Here is a 16,241-nt window from a genome sequence, read left to right as displayed (position 1 = left end):
ATATTAGGCTGTACCCGAATTTTTTATAAAGATACTTTTTGCTATCGGACAAATATTACCTAATCATAAATAACAATAAGGAAGGGCCTACTAGATGATGGCCCCAAAAATATGCATTTGGCGAGAGTTTTTTTGAGAAAACTCAAATGACTTGTATGAAGTAAGAGAAAGGTTTTCTACTTGTGTCTCAAAACTCAATTTATATCAAAGAAATTATGAAACAAAATACACAAGTAGGAAAGTTTGCATTATGGTAAATATATTTGGTTTCATCACACAAGAAGCAATACTTTTCAAGGTTACACTAGACACAAAATTTGACAGCTGGATTGATGTATCGACGGACAAGGGTGAATCTACATGCACCCACACATCTCTGAATTAGTGGGAATACCAAAAATAAACACATGACTTGAAAACTCACCCCTAGATTGCTCTGCATTATGTTCATAGACTGATGGTTCAGAGGCCAGAATCTCGAGAAGATGACTACTGTGGGTTCATGTACTGTGACTGCTAATGCATCCAGAACAAAATCAACGCTTTGTTATCCGGTTTTCCTGGAAATAAAGTCAATCATGTGCCAAATGAAACAAGAGCACTGCATAGCGGGTGCCAACTCTTGGCTGCGAAAGCTTGACAACAAGAGATGTGTTTGTCAGAAACACGAAACACAATGCCCCCTACTGTGCCACTTTGAAATAAAATTTCAATTTATCATTTGGCAGGTATAGACATCATCTCCCTTTAAAGCTTTATTACTTCCCTTGGATTTTGTCCAATCCAACCGGGGGGGGGGGGGGGGGGGAGGTCTGTAGACAGTTAAAAATGACCAAGCCAGAACATCACTGACAACCAAGGCCTGTGGTTTAAAAGAGATCATAGCTAGATTTTTTTTCTTTTTCATAAAATTTATTTATCACGTACCTTGGGGTGTAAAGCGCCCAAAGTATCCGCTTAAAAGACTTAAATGAATTATTAATTTTTAAATTATTCCAGTCTTTTCATGTCTGCACGTACATGTACGTAATGAAATGAATAAATAGATCTAGAGAAATAGTAATGATTTTTAAAAAAGACACAGTCACCAATATAAATGTTGCGGATCTTAATTAGTTCTTGCTGATGCCCTATGTTAGTGTCCTTTTCTTAACTGATAAAGATGGATCTTTATTTGCAGATAACGATGGATCAATATAAAATAAATGGGTTTAAGAATTTGCAATCTATTTTAATAGATAGAATTACAATGGAAATAGTACAGTTCATGGAATAACTTACAATAAATACAAAATCTGTGAATAAATCCCTTTAAAATCATACACTTTCTTACTTCCATGACTACCAAGCCCATAGACCATACAAATAACCCCCAGGTCAGTACAGGGGCAATGTGCGGGCCATCCTCAAAATGGCAAGAAGAGGCAGAGTGAAATAAAACGAACACTTAATCAAAGCAAAGTTATAATGTATCAATATGCTTACATATATTTTGATAAACAAGGGCTGTTTGTAAAACATGCATGCCCCCATATGGGCTGTCAGTTGTAGTGGCAGCCATTGTGTGAATACGTTTTTTGTCACTGTGACCTTGACCTTTGACCTAATGTAAGTTATCATCCGGAAACCATTGTACTATTTTGAGTCACTGTGACCTTGACCTTGATTAAAAAATTATTTTTTTTTTGGGGGGGGGGATGGGGGAGTGGGGGGTGGGTAGGGGGGTGAGAGGGGGGTATAATGTGGGGTGTGGTAATGTATAAGATGTTTAAAAATAAAAATAAAATGGGGGGTGGGGGTGGGGTAGAGTAGGGGGGGGGAGTGAGAGGCGGGTATAATGTGGGGTGTGGAAATTTATAAGATGTTTAAAAAAAATGGGGGGGGGGAGGGGTGGGGGGTGGGGGTTAGGGGGGGGGGGGGGTGAGAGGGGGGTATAATGTGGGGTGGGGTAATTTATTAGATGTTTAAAAAAAATGGGGGGGGTGGGGGGGGGTTAGGGGGGTGAGAGGGGGGTATAATGTGGGGTGTGGTAATTAATAAGATGTTAAAAAAAAATTGGGGGGGTGGGGGGGTGGGGGGGGGGTAGAAGGGGTGGGGAAGGGGGGTGAGAGGGGGTATAATGTGGGGTGTGTTCATTTATAAGATGTTTTAAAAAAAAATTGGGGGGTGGGAGATGTGGGGGCTGGGGGTAGGGGGGGGTGGGGGTAGCGAGTTGGGGGATGAGAGGGGTGGTAATAATTTCGGGTTGGGTAATTTATTAGATGTTTAAAAAAACTTATTTTTTGGGAGGGGGGGGTGGGTGGGGGTGGTAGGGGGGTGGGGGGTGAGAGGGGGTATAATGTCGGGTGTGGTAATTATAAGATGTTTAAATAAAATAAATTGTGGGGGGGGTGGGGGGAGGGGGGTGGGGAAGTAGGGGGGGTATAGGGGGGGATGGGGGGGGGGTAGGGGGATGGGGGGGGTAGGGGGGTGGGGGGGTGAGAGGGGGTGGGGTGTGAGAAGGTTTTTAATGTGGGGTGTGGTAATTTATTACATCATGTTAAAAAAAAATGGGGGGGGGGGTGATATCCTCTATTCATTAAACATGAAATATAAACTTATTGCATTTGTTTCCCCTGTATATAAGAAAGATATAATAGTGTATTACCTACCCTGTCCTGCTTATATTTATATTAATCAACAAAATTAAACATTAACACTAGAGCTGCAACGATTCGATCCGATTCATTGAAAATCGATTTGAAATGCTTAGATTCGATTACGATACCAAACCTACCAAATTCGATTCGATTCTTTAACATATATACATATATATGCATAGATACGTAAAGCACGATGTATTCTGACTATTGATACGGGAAGGTGGAGGTTTTTTCTTTACCTGTAATTACGACGCGCGCGATTGGTTGCTTAATACTTTAGTCATCCAATCAATAAGCGCGTTACGGTCTACTTTCGGAAAAAGCGTCAAAATGGCTGAACAAGTTGTTGCCGACAAATTGAAATTATCAGATGCGCCTAAGAAGCAAAAACTAAAAGTGTTGCAGTATTTTGGGTTTCGGGATGGTAGCCCTACCGATAAAGCAAAGTGCAAACTGTGCTTCATGGATGTGGCGTACGCTAAGTCCGGCTCAACCACTACTCTAATGCAATATGTCAAACGCAAACATAACGTTGATTTAGCAAGACTAAGAGGTGGCACAAGTGCAACTACTGAAGTCGCGAGCCAGAAAAGTAGTTCTATTTCTGTTGGAATTTCGTTAAGTTTATTAGAGAATGTGATTTGTCCTACAGGTAACAGGTGATGCTGTCATGGCACAATGGAAGACATGCTTATAGCGGTTTTGGGTAAAAGTATAATAGTGATAGTACAACCATTCATATGATTCCAGATACGTTCTTATCATTATTATCCCCCGCCAGAGGCGGAGGGATATTGTTTTGGCGTTGTCCGTCCGTCCGTCCGGCTGTCCGTCCGTCCGGCACTTTTGTGTCCGGAGCCATATCTTGGAAGTTCTTTGGTGGATTTCATTTAAACTTGGTATGAGTATATATATGCATAAGAAGATGATGCACACCAAATGGCATTGTACACCATCTGTTAAAAACAGACTAATGGCCCTTTGTATCTGGAAAAAATGCTTTTTAGTGTCCAGAGCCATATCTTGGAAGTTTTTTGGCGGATTTCATTGAAACTTGGTATGAGTATATATATGCATAAGAGGATGATGCACGCCAAATGGCATTGTACACCATCTGTTAAAAACAGACTTATGGCCCTTTGTATCTTGAAAAAATGCTTTTTACTATAGGCATTTTTGTGTCCGGAGCCATATCTTGGAAGCGCTTTGGCGGATTTCTTTAAAACTTGGTATGAATATATTCCCGCGCCAGAGGCGGAGGGATATTGTTTTGGCGTTGTTCGTCCCTCCGGCTGTCCGTCCGGCACTTTTGTGCTTAAGAACCTTCCTTTGTCTTAGTTTTGTGTTATTGTCCTCCGTCCGTCCATCTATCATTATGTTCATCCGTCCAATTTGCACCCATCCTCAAACAAAGCATATGTTGCGGGGGATACCTTGGGCCTTTCAGGCCCTCTTGTTTATTTATTTTTTATATTATTGTGTAATCAACACAATCTTCTAGTGAGAAGTTTTTATATTAAAATTCCTAATTTGCTATTCTTTTTTATGTGTTTTATTGAAATCACATTTGAACAGAAATGTTAATTTTGAGGCATAAGAGTGAATATATGATAAAACTAGGTTTGAAGATGAATCAAATCGAAATAATCGGTATCGGAGTGTCTGAAATCGAAATCGAATCGAATTGAGCTGTTGGTGAATCGTTGCAGCTCTAATTAACACAATATTTAATATACAAAACATACAAAAAATCTCATATTCTGATAATATTTTTACTGATCCACTGTATTTTACTCAAAGGATGATGTTTCATTGGACTGATAATTATAGATTTAGGATTACAGACCAGTTGCTTCAGTAATATTGTTCAGAGTTTGCCCTGTTGGCCGTGTATGCATTCTTGAGTTATCATTCAAAAACTATTTTACTATTTCGGGTCACCGTGAGCTTGACCTTTGACCTAGTGACCTCAAAATCAATAGGGGTCATCGGCGAGTCATGATCAATGTACCTATGAAGTTTCATGATCCTAGGCCCAAGCGTTCTTGAGTTATCATCTGACAACCACCTGGTGGACGGACCGACAGACCGACAGACAGACTGACAGACCAACGTGAGCAAAGCAATATACCCCCTCTTCTTCGAAGGGGGACATAAATATAACAAGTTAATATTAAATGGTTGAGAATAAACTAAATTTATACAGACATGTTTGCCTTCATACTTCTTTATAGTTTAATGCATATGCACCAGTGTTGTTGATGTATTGCGTACGACTGCTGCTGCATCTGTTGTTGCTGCTGCGCTGACTTGACTTGATTGCTAGGATACTGCTTGACACTGAACACAAACCACTGGAAAACAATTATATATATATATATTGGAACATTTGGTATAATGTAAAATAAATAATAGAACAATAGTACATTGATTTAAAATCTAAGATCACAATTGATGCAAGGGATATAATGCTTTCGTTGTTTTTAAACAAAAATACTCACACGGCTCTGTGCAACTGTGGGCACACGTTTAGTTAACCCCCCTTCCCCTGAATCAAATATAAGTATAACAACCTCTGAATTCCCATGTATGGTGAGATACAGAAACAGTAAAATATTTTTATGCAAGACAGTGACTTGACCAATACTTAGTTAGAGCTTTGTCACAAAATCACCACTAACTCTCAATCCAGACTTCATGGTTTTCACATGATTGAAGTTTTAACTTAATCCCTTTAGAAATGTAGATTTGGTGAGGTAAAAATATATTTACATAAAATTCAGACGAAACGCCCCTCTAACTGACCAACTTACATAAAATTGACTCCAATATAACCTCTCCTTGGTTTGTGGGATTTAATGATCATTTATATACATCCCCGCCCTACAGGTCATGTGAGGTTGGGATGTTCAGAGATAATTAAGGCCATAGGTGCATCATGAATCGGCCTCCCACGGCTGGGGCTGCTACTGGAGATCAGAGTGGTACAGATTTTACATTCCGCCTGGAATCTCATGTATATTAAGGTTCCCGTTTAGCGCAGTCGGCGAGGGTTTAGGAAGGGTGCCTTGTTCACTGGCATGTTGTCCTATGAAATCAAATATCAACAAAATGAATATCTAGTTGCATCAGCAGAAAGTCATGCTTCTATTCACTGCAATGTCCAACCTTGAAGGCAAGTCAATATTTGACATTAAAATAGACACGTGTGATACACTATTCAAAGCATTACACAGTTATGCAATGTATGAGCTGTAAAAAAATAGGAAAATTAAATAAATTCTAATCGCATTTATGCTAAGACAAGTCGCAATTTTACAGACAGTTCGTATACCTAAAAATGAAGAAAAAAACTACACTACTCCAGAAGACTGGTTTTTATTAATCATTGCAGAACGGTCAATGTGTCTTCATTAGATGAGAACATTTTTATTAAGCCCACAAACATGATGGATAACTTTCATGAAGATCCAATTTAAATTGTCTTAAAACAGAGAGCAGAGGTTATAGGTGAGGCCATCAGCCCACATGCAGCTGCCACAATAATTCTATAATACATGAGCCTTGCTGGGAAAACCAAGCTTTTATTGCATTTTTCGTTTAAAGATAAATCTTCTTAGCAAAATCAAGTTTAGGGGGAATTTAGCGGTGTTTAATTCAAATGCCAAGAAAGCATTCTGACCATATTTCAGCATTATTGAGCCTTGACACCAAGTTTATTTTTACACAAGTGGCTCTGATTCAAACGCTGGCTAAGTTTCATCAAGATTGAATCTTAATCGTGACGTCTAGACTCTAGAGTGTCAACCATGATTTTCTGTTATTTGAATAGATGACCTAGTTTTAGGATGCATGTTAACACGATGCAAATTGGCTTAGATAATGTCCAGATTTCAGATCAAGTTTCATCAAGATTCAATAACAACTCATGCTTCTAGATTGGTAACAAGCTATAAGTTGAAGCAGCACACAGCATGATCCCTAACATAAGGTGATCACAATTTCTCACTTTGAGAACTTCGTGCTCAAATCAACTAAAATGATCATTAAATGTGTTGATTTGCAACACGTAACATTTAGGATTGTTCTGGGTGTAATAGTCATATGGGCGATTCCTGATGCAATCAATGAAAAGCTACTTACACTATTACTGGCATGTGCTTTGTTTACCATTAAAACTATAATCACATAGTGGATAGGTCACAATTGGTCATTAAAGTTGATATACAGATATCGACAACAGAAAAATTCATCTTATTCAAAGCTATAGACATCACTGAACTCTCTTATGCATCAATGGTAAACAAGAAATATCTTTTAAAATGATATACGGCGTTGATTGTGGTTGGAGTTTATGAAAGGTAAAGAGTTCAATGAATGAGATCAAGGATAGCGAATGTCTTTTTCGGTGCAGTTCTTAGCTGCATCACACGCAGAACGGGATGTTACGTGGAGTTTTTGCGGCTTATTTTACATTATTACATCTTGCTGGTCATAAACCTATAGATACAAAACAGAAAACCAAAAGAATAATGGAAGTGAAATTAAAACATTTGAGTCAACCGGCCACATGCGAAGTATCCGTACATATTTTAAATATTTATACGCGCGTTCTTTAAACAAACCTGTTTTAGTGGGCATTGCTATTTGATTCGAGTATAAACAGTATCGAGAATCATCGCGCTCATTCTTAATACATTAGTCAATATGGTGGAATAATTCTTGTTAAATTAATTAAAAATACTATTTATTATGGTATTGTTGAAAAAACATAAAGAATCTATTATTGACATCCCATAATTATATCGCTGGATATCTTCATTTAACATCTTTCTGGTCTTAAGAAAATTCCAGTTCAGCTAGTTCACGCTATAGCGTCTTTATTATATATAACGCAGCAATGACCTGTATATAAACTCTGACATTCACACGCACTAACTGCGAACTGACGATGGTGTAGAATCTACGCACAAATTGTATTGATGTGAAGAGTTGAGTGTAAAACTGTTCTATCTATCATGCCTTTTCATAAGAGATAAAATTGTTTCATGCTGGACACGCAGTAAAACTGTGTTAGAAAGACACGGCCGTGTTTCCAATGTTCTGGTGGTATTCTCAAATCAGCCAATGGACTAAATTAAGTGTATTCATTCATGGGTAGCCGCGGGCATTTTTATTAATGTATTACCTAAAGGACACCTAAGTTCAAAAGTGACATTAAACAGCTACGCAGAAAAAAGAATCATAATTACAATTAGTATGGGACCTGATTTTGTAAAGAGTTAAAGAGTCAAATATGTTGGTACCTGCTGATAAATTGTTTGTTGGTGTTGTTGTTTTGAGTGTTAATATAGCTCTGTATGATCAATTTAAAATGCAATATTGAGGGTTAAAATTGAAACTTCTTCTTTCTATATTCGATACAAGAGTTTATCGCTGAACTCCTAAATTGAAATAAGATAAACTGGTCAATCAAATGATGAGCAGAAACCAAAGTTTGAATTAGGTTTAACCTGCTTATTAAAGCTTTATTGCATCTAACGTCTTAGGCTATTGAGACTGGGTCTCCTGAATGCTTTGCCATAGTGGCCCCTTTTGCAATGGCACAAGAACTTACCTATTGAGATGAAGTGGCTGAGTTGCAGTTGGTCACCATCTTTCTTTGGACCTGAACTTTTGAGGACAAGGCTTCTGCGAACAGATTAAAAAATCTTAGCGCATCCCATAAATGTGTCCCATGTAAACCAAATTATTCAAAACATTCTGATATTGTATCAGTTATATTGGAAGTCAATCAATGTTGTTTAAGTAAAACATTTATAAGAAATACATCATGTTTGTAGGCTTTTGATACAAATGGGATATACACCAAAGACTTGATACAAACATAGCCATTTATATACTATACACTTGATTCTGACATGTTTCATCCCTCTGAAACCAATATTTATTAAGTGCAGTTCAACAACAAAAAGGTGGGTTGGACATAGGGAATGATGGAAGCAATGACAGATAGAATTACTGACAAGGATAAATCTTAAAGCCCCACCCCCCCCCCCCCCCCCCCCCCCTTACACACTTTCAAGGCAATACAAAACAATACAAATATTTACGATTACCTGATGATTTTTTAAGTTAGCACCCATGAGAGAGTATTATCAATATATAACACACACAAACTATTTGAATTGAAATTTGGAGTAAAACAACTGCACATAATACAAAGTAAATTACACTACCAATCTACTATTTGGATAAGGTAATCTTGACCAGGAAAATGTGGAGCCCCATGTTTAGATTGGCTGCACTCTGCGAGTAGGACACGTTGAACTGCCCAAAAGTCCTTCGCCGAGAGCCACCCACCACCACCCATGCGAAGGAAGTGTCCCTGGGTGTCTGGGCCCAGCTGGCAAGAGAGCCTGTTGTACAGCTGGTTACCAATCTATGATTGAATAGTTCTGTAAGAACTGGCTCTTAAAACAAAATGCAGGCACTTAAATAAATATTAAAAATAAATAAAGAAAATTATTGTTTAATGTACTAAAGGCATTAAATAATTGTTTTACTCAAATTAAAACGAATGAAACAATTACATTAATTATATTAATTTTTGTTATACAATGATAAACTTTGGGTTCAGGGGCTGACCTTTGGCTGAAAAATAGACGACACTGTGCGCTGACCTTCTGTGATTTAAACTGATATGATATCAACTGTTATTTGCTTTTTATTTACCAAGTTTGATAAATTTAAAAACACCAAAATTCCCATTTGATGCTAGGAACTTTTCCTTAATCGGGCAGAAAGAAGACTGATACACTTATATGAGCCTCATTCTGGTAAAATGGGACTCAATGTATGCGCAGTCTGCACAGGCTAATCTGGGATGACACTTTAATAGGACTCAATGTATGCGCAGTCTGCACAGGCTAATCTGAGATGACACTTTAATAGGACTTAATGTATGTGCAGTCTGCACAGGCTAATCAGGGATGACACTTTAAGCAATGTATGTGCAGTCTGCACAGGCTAATCAGGGATGACACTTTAAGCACATACATTGAAACCCGTATCCCAGAGCACCGCTCAAATACTACCTGTTTTTTTGTTGTTTCTGCTGCTGCTGCCGTAGACAAAGATAGAGCAAGTCCTGACGCCAAATTCGTCAACCCAAAGCCGTGAATTCCAGACAACAACGGTTGTTAAATGGCCTTAATTGCTCGCAGACTGTTCTTCTGGTGTAAGGTTCGCATTATTTAAAAGCAACATATCGAGGTCAGTCACATTAATGGACACATCACTATAAGCTATCTGTTGGGTCAGATCATTTCCGTTCGAGCGACTCGTCCCGAACAATTTGCCGTTGCCCAGCATCAATTTATTGCTAAGCCCCATCCACGCTGGAACGGAAGTCTAAATTACCAAGGATCCGCTGTTGGAAGTGTTGATGAAGCAAACATGGGAAAATATCTTGATAGGAAGCATGTAAGGCTGACACAAGAGGATTTCGTGCTGAATTTCTTGAGAGAGTTGTAATATTTTTGCAAAAGGGGGTCGGGATTGTACAATAATGTTTGTCTTGTTGGCTCATGTTTGCTGAAAAGGCAATGGAAAGCAAACTTAACCCAGATTGTATTTAGTGACGAATGAATATTAAAACAAACTTACTTTACACACCTTTTTTAATGACAAACATTGCGTCTATAATTGATATTCAGGATATCGCAATTAATTTTTCACCAATTTGAACTCAGAATAGCGTTGAATCAATGAGTTACTTTCACCAACTTTACATTAAAATTTTGTTGTTTAAAACCGCGAAGAATACACGGTAAAGTACAGTGTGTAGCAAGGTAAAATACTTATCTAAACAAAAAACAAAAACAGGCATAACTTTAGCAAATTAAAGTGTGAGACTGTACTCCTTAAAAAGTGCAACTATACAACAAAATGTAAGAATCAACAACTTTAAAATTCATGTAATACTATATAATTTTTAATGTGATACTCTTTAAATATGTCATTATAAAACTTAAAACATGATACTGTACACCTTTATATGTATAAAACTAAGAATGTGAGACTGAACAACATCAAAAGTAAAACAATACAACTGTATGACATATCATCAGAAACAATAGATGTGAGTTAAATACTGTAAGTGTATGTGTACTTGATCAAACACGTTTTGTATATGAGTTAGACAGTAATACAAAAAACGATGGACATCTATGGTGAGAGAAACCTACGCCACTCTATCTGGCTACCAGGGCCATTATACTAGTAATTATAGCATTTTCTGATTAAATTAATTCGCTGTATTGATATTTGTTGATTTCTCGAATATATAGCCAAGTTTTTGTAGGACATACTTAAGACTTAAAGTTTCACTTCTGAAAGCAATAAAGTGCAATTGTTTTGCAAACATCCAGGCCATATTTTAAATAATAATCATGTCCAATTTTATGTGAAATAAACAATGTTTAGACAGGGCTCGAAATTAACACTCGCACACTCGCAAAATGCGAGTAAAAAATACCGATTGCGAGTTAAGTTTAAAGCCACTAGTATTTTTTTGCGAGTAAATAAATGGTGAAAAGAAATGAGTAGGTATAATGCTGCTCGACGTCATGATCGCTAAATCTTAAGTCAATTTATAGAACGCCCAAGTACCCTTATGCGTAAGCGCGCACCTTGTATGTAGACTGGTATATACAGATACGCGGATGGTATTGGTACAAAGGAATTGAAACAGTCGACTTTTCACTTTATAACCACAGACGGAAATAACACAAAATATACATAATGCAAAAGATTAAGCAAAGTTAACCGTTTAGTTAGAAAAAACGGATTTTAAATCCTTCTACGAAAACAGTGAATTAATGGGAAAAATACCTTAAAATAAGACTAAAACTTGTTGTAGATGAAGATGGTCAATCAACCTGATGTGGGTCCTTATGGTCCAAGGAACTCATATCTTTGTATGGTTGCAGAAATAAAATGTGTATGCATGTTAAGTACTTTTATTTTGTTTAAATAGTACTAAACTAATGTCCAAGGTTTTTGTATGTTTCCATCAAATTTGCGAGAATGCTTTTGATTTTGCGAGTTGGTATTAAAGCTGCTCGCAATTTTTTGCAAGTAGAAAAAAAAGTTAAATTCGAGCCCTGTTAGAACACCAACAACTTCAAAATATTAATAACACTTAGTGAAATTTGCAAATCAAGCCAATTATTCTCATAAAAGACTATTAAATGTGCTAGAACAGGGGCTAGCTCTGCGCAGAGTTTATTGTACATGAAACAATATTTGAAATTAGGAAAATTTAGGAAAAATCCTGCTGTTTTGATTTAAATTGGGATTGTTTTATCAATTGAAATATCAGCCCCAATTTTCAAAATACATAAAACAGTAAGGTCTCACCTGAAGCTCAACAAGCTGAGATGACACGCTGGCCTCACTGATATTGTTAAGGATTGAGTTTGAGTTCTGAGTAACTTCGGTTGAGCGTCGAATGGCGCACTGGATCATACAACAAAAATGCTGTCATATTTCAAGGCCTTCTTTAGCCTCGAATCAATACGATGCCCTTTGGGCTCGGAGTTTCAAGTTCTCGTAACAAAACGCACATGTTCGCTTTTAGCAGAGTGTTTCCAATATTTCGCGGATTTCGCGCCAGAAGAACACACCCCATTGATGTATCGTGTTCTGTATGTTCACAACCTAGTCATTACTGCCTTTGTCAGCATTAGCGTCAAAAGCGCATTCTCTTAGGACACTTTTTCCCCTGAAAGGACAAACCGTGAAAGTCCGCACAGCTACTGTTGCCTGCACTATCAACATCAAAAGTATTCCCCTTGGCAAGGTAACACTGTTGAATTCATGGCTTGAATTGTTTCTTGATTTTCTCAAATTCTTTGCTGAATTTCTGTTCGTCCCATAAAAAAATGGAACACGTTATTTAACTGGTCATTCTTCGTGATGTCCAACATCGAGAACTGACTGTTAGCGTTACCAAAACTACTGCTATAACTCCTGGTGTCTTTAGCACTCGTCCCACTCAGGCACTCCAGCTAAACAAAACTACTCAGATGCAAGTGTGGGAAACTCAAAACGGACATAGCGGTAGTTGAGAACAGCACATGAAATCTCGATGTGCTCAGAATTTCCTGCAGAACGGAATTGTTAAACACTGCTGACCCTTTGAGGCCTGAGGTCTAGGGGAGTAGCTTGGGGTCAGGAGAGAAGAAGGGTCGCCCTGGACTGGAGCTCCTGCAGGCCGGACTGGAGCTGTTGCTGGGCTAACTACATATCAATGCTGGTGCTCTCCTAAAAACAACAATAGCACAGTGGGTGATATGAACTTGTTACAAATGTTTATATTACATTCTTTAAAAAATTCTGCTTCTTGGTTGGATGTTAAGGCACAGTGGGTGATATGAATTTATAACAGATGTTTATATTACATTATTTAAAAACTCTGCTTCTTGGATGTAAAGGTTTTCAAGAGCCAAACGTCTATCTCATGAATGTCTAATCTGGCATTTTATTGGTTCATTGACGTCAATAGCATGAACGTTAATACAATTAAACTATTGTGTAATAAGACATAACACGTGTTGGCTAAAGCTTTACTAACCTGTAAATTCATAATTATTATCCTTACTTAACTTTTAGAGATGTAATTTCATAAGCCAATATGCAGCTAATCAATATTAGGATGTGTAGCATGTAAAATCCACATAAGCAAATCAGGGAGGACACTTTGGATTATTATAATAAAGAAGATACTTCTTTCCAGCAAAACCACATTAAAGAGCAAATTGATGTCCCTCATTAGCCTGTACTGACTGCACAGGCTAATATGTGACAACAAGTTAAGCACATGCATTAAGCCCCATTTCCCCACAGCACAGTTTATTTATCTTTATAGCATGATTTTTTCTAATTGTACTCATTATATTAATCCCTTTACTTGTATAATGCCTTTACAGATGTTTTGCTGTATATATATTTTTCAATAAACGGGAGGAAACACTTAAATATTAATGTCTTTGCAAAGTTGCAAAAAACACACACACAATATTTAACCATGCCTTTACAGATATTTGATTGTTAAAATCTGATAAAATTCACACTAGAAAACAGTTCCAAAGTAAATCAACATGTAATAAAGTTGATAGACATATTTAAACAAACAACTTAAAGGGCTACAACTCACTGCTGATACAGATCTTCAATTCTCTCCCTTGTTAGTGTCATTGATTAAACAGCAACTTAAAGGCAAACCCCACTGCTGGTGCAGATTTTTAATTATCTTCGTTGTCAGTGTCAGCTAAAATAATTAAAAAGCAACTTAAGAGGAAGAACTCACTGCTGGTGCAGATCTACAGTTATCTCCCTTGTTAGTGACAGCTAAAATGATGTAATATACGGATATGGATAGGCCGCGTCCCCCGCACATTGCTGGACTTTGATACGGCTGAGCCTTTCATTAAACAGTCTTCCGCTGTGCTCAGCAATTGCTGTAACATTAAGGGGACCAATATGAAATATTTTGGCCCAGTCAGTATTTTGAACTTGTACATGTAAGTTAGTAATACACCAGCATTTTTTGCAAAAAAAAGCATCTGCACCACACAAATAAGGAAAATTTGCATCATAATAAATACTATTGGGAAAATTCCTAGCATAAAATCTTCAAATTGAGAATTATGGGTCTTTTTAATTGCACGGAATTTAATTGTAAAAACCCATCAACAAATTATTTGTGGCAATGTTAAGTGTCAGTGCTCATTTTATTATTCCACTTGCAAATACAGAAGTGTCTATTATGAGTGCTTTAAAAATAGGGAAATAAATGGCTGTTCATATACACCTGGGAGTAAAATTATGTTACAGACTACTTGCCCTTAATTTCAGTTGCAAACTATTTTTAATTGTGAAAATTTGAGTAACGAAATTCTGAAATTCGTGAAAAAATGCCATTCCTTAAGAAGGAAAAATAGCCCTGAGTTCTGGCCCCTTTCTGACAGACTATTATTTCAAAAAAGGCCGTGACAGATAAAATAAAGCAAAATATTAATCACTAATTCAAGCTGGAGACTGGAATGTTACCTCCCTGATACTGGATAATGATTTATATTTGTTGGCACCTCCAGATTATAAAAAAAACTTGTTCATGGACACGTAAATTTGTGGATTCCTGATTTTGTAATAACAGGAATTAGCCCCAGGTTATTTTGTTATGTGTTTGAGTTTATTTCGTGGATTAGTAAACCCACCAAATGAACATTAATTAATTTCCAACAAATAATAATGAATTTAGAGTTTTTTTCAATATTTTTTTAGTAAAGTGTTTGAAAAGCTTTATTGTATTTATTTTTTAATTTTGATACACAATTGTTCATTTAGAACAATAATTTAAAATCTTTTTTAGAGAGGTGTATTCCTTAGTTTAATTACGATAACAAGAGTTCCGCGGTCGGAGATGACCGCATTGAAGCCGGATTTTTGATTTAAATGACAGGAAAGTACCTTTCGTGTTTTTGTCAATGCAATACTTAAATTACTGAAATATTGTTCAAAGGTAAAAATGAAATGTAAGTACTTTTCAAGGCATGAGCAAACCTTGTGTTATGTTTTGAATGCATGCATATACATGAACAACAATAACACAGCAGACAGGTCTCTTCAACCTTGTCTTGTAGTGGACTGAAAGCTACCCCAACAAAGTGAAACAGCAAAAATTATAATATTTTAGAGCCCTTTCACATTTGAAGTTGCCGCAACTGTGAACCTCAATTGAATGTCCTTGAAATTACCAGTGGTAAGCATACCAAAGTTAAATCATGAAAAAAATATTCACATTTAAGGTCACTGTCAATTGAAAGACTTTAAAATGACCAGTTGTTCTCTTGACCAGTGGTCATCTGTTAGTCATGGCAAAGTCCATGTCCAAGCATACGAAAGTTAAAACAACTTTTAATTTTTAACATTCAAGGTCACAGTGACCTTGACCTTCAATGACCTTAAAATGACCAATTGTCATCTATTAGTGCTGGCCAACCTTCATGTCCAGTTTGAAGACTGTAAGTCCAAGCATAAGAAAGTTATACCATGAAATAAGAATTTTAACATTTTTACATTCAAGGTCACGGTGACCTTGACCTTAAAATGACCAGTGGTCATCTACTAGTTCTGGCCAACCTTCATATCAAGTTTGAAGACTCTAGGTCTAAGCATACCAAAGTATTAACAACTTTAACATATTTACATCCAAGGTCACAGTGACCTCGACCTTCAAATGAATGACCTTGAAATGACCAGTGGTCATCTAAGTGTGCTTGCAAACCTTTACGTCAAGTTTGAGATTCTAGGTCCAAGCACACCAAAGTTACAACAATTTTAACATTTTAACATTTAAGTTCACAGTGACCTTGACCTTCAAATGAATGACATTGAAATGAATGACCTTGAAATGACCAGTGGTCATCTAAGTGTGCTTGCAAACCTTTACGTCAAGTTTGAGATTCTAGGTCCAAGCATACCAAAGTTATAACAATTTTAACATTTTAACATTGAAGGTCACAGTGACCT

At 37.0% G+C, this 16,241-nt stretch overlaps 1 protein-coding gene across 17 annotated transcripts in view; it reads right to left on the bottom strand.

Moving 5' to 3' along the window:
- Positions 1-16,241, bottom strand: part of LOC127881995 (uncharacterized) — a 318,763-nt gene that overhangs the window by 262,993 nt on the left and 39,529 nt on the right. For 2 of the 17 annotated variants that reach the window (XM_052430466.1, XM_052430333.1), the window contains exons 5-12: positions 13,864-13,977; positions 12,066-12,971; positions 9,740-10,238; positions 8,882-9,084; positions 8,260-8,333; positions 5,456-5,730; positions 4,867-4,996; positions 425-560 (exon numbers count right to left, since the gene is read on the bottom strand). The exons of 2 other annotated variants lie outside the window; for them this stretch is intronic. The gene's annotated coding sequence lies outside the window, so the exon portion shown is untranslated. Of the gene's footprint in view, positions 1-424; positions 561-4,866; positions 4,997-5,143; positions 5,191-5,455; positions 5,731-8,259; positions 8,334-8,881; positions 9,116-9,739; positions 10,239-12,065; positions 12,972-13,863; positions 13,978-14,016; positions 14,168-16,241 lie in introns of all 17 variants that reach the window. 13 more of the 17 variants (XM_052430372.1, XM_052430412.1, XM_052430343.1 and 10 more) reach the window with 13 other exon arrangements.

Source organism: Dreissena polymorpha, chromosome 1 (assembly GCF_020536995.1).
Source record: "Dreissena polymorpha isolate Duluth1 chromosome 1, UMN_Dpol_1.0, whole genome shotgun sequence".
Classification (NCBI taxonomy): Eukaryota; Metazoa; Mollusca; class Bivalvia; order Myida; family Dreissenidae; genus Dreissena; species Dreissena polymorpha.
This window is presented reverse-complemented; position numbering and strand designations above follow the sequence as displayed.